The sequence below is a fragment of the Dasypus novemcinctus genome, chromosome 16 (assembly GCF_030445035.2).
Source record: "Dasypus novemcinctus isolate mDasNov1 chromosome 16, mDasNov1.1.hap2, whole genome shotgun sequence".
NCBI lineage: Eukaryota > Metazoa > Chordata > Mammalia > Cingulata > Dasypodidae > Dasypus > Dasypus novemcinctus.
This window is the reverse complement of record NC_080688.1, coordinates 6,387,208-6,392,703: the sequence shown is the minus strand read 5'-3', so window position 1 is coordinate 6,392,703 and position 5,496 is coordinate 6,387,208. Positions and strand designations below refer to the sequence as shown.

At 31.9% G+C, this 5,496-nt stretch overlaps 1 pseudogene; it reads left to right on the top strand.

The window, feature by feature from the left end:
* Positions 1-4,351: 4,351 nt before the first annotated feature.
* On the top strand, positions 4,352-5,285 carry LOC105746272 (olfactory receptor 14I1-like; annotated as a pseudogene).
* Positions 5,286-5,496: the final 211 nt, after the last annotated feature.

Sequence of the window (5,496 nt, the reverse complement as noted above, 5' to 3'; positions counted from 1 at the left end):
TGAGGAAGTTTGCTGGTGTAAGTAAAGGGAAATGGCAATGCCTGATTGGTAGGAATTCAGATTTCTGAGCATGCTTGGCATTTTCAGGAACAGAAATTATTTAGATTTTTGTTCTGATGGCATGAGCTTACCATAATTGCCTCTGTGTTGGGCCTTCTTAATTTTATTTATCATTCATTATTTGTTGTTCTAAATTTTCAGTTATTTATATTATGCATACTGTGAAAACTACAATTACACACATTAAATGTGTACCCATTCATTCACATTTTATAACACCTATACTCTTCTCAGGACTAATAGCTTAAGATCATGAGTATCATTGTATATTCAATAATAGTGATGATAACTAGCACAGAAAGACAAGAGTTGTCAGAGAGACTGAGTTTCAGGTGTGATACTATGATTGGCTAATTTTATGATATTGACCATTTAATAAAATTTCTCTCATGTCTATTTCTCCTTCTGAAAAATGTAAAGTCAAAATATAGTTCTTTCAAAATTTTTGCCAAAGATTCTACAAATCCTCACATTTTTCCAACAAGTATATTTGGTGAGACACATAATTCATTCATCTGTTTTATCTCTCACTGGTTGTGGGACAATCACATTTGCAGTAGAAATGTTGCAAAATATTTTTTATAAGTCAATAGTTTTTCAATGGTTTGGTTTCAATATGAAAATAGACTGCGATATCTGTGAAGTCAACAGTATACAGACTTATTTACAAGGAGAGGTTACATTGACTAGCCATTTTAACTGCCAAATGATGAAGTAAAGCAATCAATCATATCATCTTATTTTTTCTGTGTGCACTCAAATATTAGAATTTTGAATTTTATCAAAGTTTTGTTTTGTGAAACAAGATACTAAATTATTAGATTTATCTACTTCACAACTAATGTGACTTTACTATCAGCATTTGCTTCCTCCTCAGCCCAATATGCTCAGAATTATTTCTAAAAGCTGGTCTACTCCAGACCCCAGATGCCCTGTCTCTGTTGACCACAGGCAGAAAAGATTCTCCCCTTTATGTATTGTATATCATCCTCTCTCTGTCACTGTGTTGTACATTAAATCAAGCAGTTTCTTCCTATGATAAAGAGACAGACATTAAAATATTTTTTCATCTTTATTCCATAAACTGAGAAGATATTGAGAAGTTAGATGTCCTTTCATCAAATTATCTCTGTTCTTATACTCTTCGAATTTTACCCCACTTATGAAATGGGATTTATTTGACAAATGTTTAGTTATTTAATCATTCCAGCAAAAGGATGTATTTCTGAGAAAAGCACCAAGACAAAGGCTCGATGAGCATTATTTGGTTTCCCCTTAGGAATTTTGTTATATATTTTATCAAAGAAATGAGCAATCAATTTCAAATAGCTAAGACATGTCAGGAATGGACTAGAACACAATTCTTCTTCAATCCCATGACTTTCTCCTAAATAAATTTATGACCTTACACTTTCTCCTAAATAAATTTATGACCTTGATTTACTACTCATTTGAGTGAAATGTTGAGTTGTGGAGAGGAAGTAGATTTTGTGGTAGGCTATGACTAACTGAATACTTGAATTTTATGGACTGAAGGAAGAATACTGTACCCAGTTGAGAAAAAAGGCCAGGATTACCAATGTTCTGCCTGATCCACTTTCCAGCAATCCTTCTGGCCATGTCAGTTACCTTTAAGGTCATTGTAAATCCTGCTACATTGGATGGAGGTTGAATGACCTAAAAATGTTCTAGGGCATGTATTTCATCCCTTAAATTAAATTACATCATTATTTTATCCTTAGTACTCGTTGTGAACACTTTGAGAGGCCAGACTACCTCTGTATGCATATCCTTCATGTCCTGTTCAGTAGACCCTTTCAGGAACTAATACTTTCCTGTCAAAAGGGAAAGTAAATGATTGAAGTATATTTACCCAAAATGTGCCCTAGTCACCTCAACTCAAGTATTAATATGTTCAGAACAAAGAATAACAAATTATTTTTTTCACTAACTTTAAGGGAATTCCATAATGCAGTAAATTATTTCCATACCTTAAATGGTGTAAGAATTTAAAATAGACAGACATGGAAGCAGGAATCTTTTATTAAATATTTAATTCCCTATAATTTAGTGGTAAAAAAATTCACTCTATAATTAAAAATTTATACCTGTTTGATATAGGTTTGTATATGTATTACTATAAAATATTTATTGAAGAAATCAACCAATTTGCTTAATATTTTGCATAATGTGTTTTATATATGTTTGTACTTATTTTTTACTGATAATACACTTCTATTTATACTCCTGCAAATTAGCAATATATGTTCTTCATTTTTAATTGCCTGCAATTCAAAGAAAATTAATTTACAAAAGCTTTTCAGTAAAAATAATATATTTATATAACAATTATATGAGGAATCTGCCAAGGGATAGTTGTGTTAAATTTTAGCTTTCCTGCAAGCAGGCTAACTTGGGGACACTTTCCTATTGCTGGTTTAGACTGGAAGAGAATGTGAACTTTTGTGTTGTCTAAGGGATAATTTGAGAGAAAATTATCCAAACAAGCATTTTATTACTTGCTTCATTAAATTCTATTAATAAAAAGATGACATAAGAGTTCATGCAGATTAAAAATGACTATTCATTGTTGAAACATTTCTTATAATGAATATCACAATAACGAAAAACGTAGTAGAAAAATATATCATTACCTTTGTATCCAGTACCTTCTTTTATTAAATTATAATAATTTACATATCTTTGGATTGTCATAGGTTTTATTATGTGTGTTAGCATACTTGACCTGTGATGGAAAGAAGAGAATTCCCTCACTTTTCACTGAAATTTAAAGAAAAATTGAAAAGCAGGATTCAATTCTTTATTCATATCATTGATTTGAAATCAATATACCCATGTCCTGCCATGGCACCCACTGAGTGGCCTGGGGGAGAGTGTAAACTACAATATAAACCATTATCCATGTGGTGCAGCAGTGATCCATACTGTATTCACCAAATGCAATGAATATGCCATGATGATGAAAGAGGTTGTTGATGTGGGAGGAGTGGGGTGACGGGGGTGGAAGGTATATGGGGACCTCTTATATTTTTTAAAGTTATGAAATATTCTAATATATGAAAATTAGAATATAAAGATTGTTTAAACTTATTAAAATACTAAATATATTATTGTCTTTGCTTCAATGAATTAAATTAATAAATCATTGAAGATAATTTGACATTCAAATCAATTTGACCTTATTCTAATTTTTTCCTTCTCTTGTCTCATATACCTAATTTGGCAAGGTGCATTCACTACTAGAACTGTTTTACACTAGTGTGTATATATACACACACACATATATATATGTCCATAAATAATATACTTTGTTTCTTTGAATGTTTCAACATCATGTAATTGGGAATACATCTTATGTAATTTTTTGAGCTTGCTTTTTTTACCAAGGTTATATTGAATTATTCAAAATATATATGCAGTATTATCTAAATCATTTTAACTGATTCAGAGTTTTCATTCTATGATATAAAAATGTATATTTTCCACTCTTCTATAGAGAGGACTTTGGTTACCTTCATTTAATTTAAAGACACTGTAGTGAACATTCTAAAATATGCCTTTTTATAAACTTGACTATTTTCATTTGAAATGACCATTCTGTACCAAATCATGCAAATTTTCACCTGCATCAAATATTCCCAAATGATACTGCAAAGTAGGCAGACAACTTACATACCAAACAATAGTGAAGGGCATTTCCCTCTTTCTATATGTCTAGTCTTTGGTTTAAGACCTATATGTATTATATTTTCTGAACCAATCACCATAAAACAACATACTAATATGGTGTTGCATTTCTAATTCTAGTAACCTTGAAGGTGTTTTTTGATTTGCTAATTGATCATTAGTGTTCCTGTTCTTGAACTACTTTTTCATATATTTTGTTAATATTTTTCTTTTATATTAATTTGATTTTACAGTTCATTCTTAATCAGGGATAGAACTTTATCACACACATTGCAAGCATTTTTTGCTTGTCATTTGTCTTTGTAAGGGTGTGGCATTTTAAAAATTATTTGTTGTAATGGTATAGGTGAACATTTCAGACTATATTATTTATAATTTCTACTACATAATAGATGTACAGTACTAGTCAAAAGATCTTTTAAAAATTAACTAGTCAATTCTTAGCATATTAGGTATATCTCTCTTAACATTTCTATGTTAAAATCCTATCAGCATCTTTCAGCTGTGTAAAGATAACCAGAAGTCTCCATTTTAATTGTTACATATTTTCCTTCAACCATCAGATCACAGATCTCCCTGCCTGATGGGCAATCTCACAGAAGTGAAAGAATTCCTATTCATGCGTTTTTCTGATATATGGAAGATACAGCTCTTGCATCCCAGGCTTTTTATGCTAATTTATCTGGCAGTGCTGGTGGGGAACCTTCTCATCATAATGGTCATTCCTCTTGATCCTTGTTTTCACACACTCATTTACTTCTTCTTGAAGAATGTTTCCTTTTTGAATGTGCTACCTCTCATTCACTATGCCTAAGTATATCAACAGCTCCCTGACTCACAGCGTTTCCATCTCATATCTTTGTTGTGTGGCTCAAATATACTATTTCTTTGTTTTTACATCTGCTGAGCTAGATTTTCTCACGGTTATGTCCTATGACCACAATGTTACAATTTGCAATCCCCTGCAATATGGAGCCATAATGACATCTGGAAAGTGTCACCAGATGTCAATCATTAATTGTCTAAGTCGTTTCTCCTATGTGGCAGTCAATCCTGGCAATGTGCTTAGGAAGCCCATATAAAGATCCAACAAGATCCGTCAGTTCTTCTGTGATACCTCTCACATGTTGGCACCGCTTTCACGTGAGAGTTTCTTTCTTGAATTTGTTACCCTGTCTCTGAGGTCATGCTTGGTCCTTGAATACTTTAATCTTATGATTACATCGTTTTTTCAGATATTGTCAGCAGTGCTGAGGATTCCTTTAATACAGAGTCAATAAAAAGCTTTCTCTGCCTCCTCCCCACATCTAATCCTCATAATGCTCTTCCTCACCACAGGAATCCTTGGTGTCTTGATACCAATTTCCAAAGCTTCTTCCATTCAAGATTTGATGTTTGCTCTGGCATACTTAGTTTTGCCCCCCCTTTCTTAATTTCATTATATGTATCTTAGAAATAAAGAGGTCAAAGCAGCCCAGTGGAAGCTAATTAAGAAAATACATCCTCTTAAAAAATAAAACCTCCTGGTCTGTAGTAGTAAAAGATATCTTCAAAAAAAAAAAAAAAAAAAAAAGACCAGAAGAGCATACCTAATTTAGGACACATGAAAAAAATAATATTGAAAAACCTGTTGCAAAATGGCAATCTTTCCAATGCTAAATCTATATTGAAATACAAATGTTCCTTCACAAAATAAAGCTCTATAGATATCAATTATTTTAGGTTTTA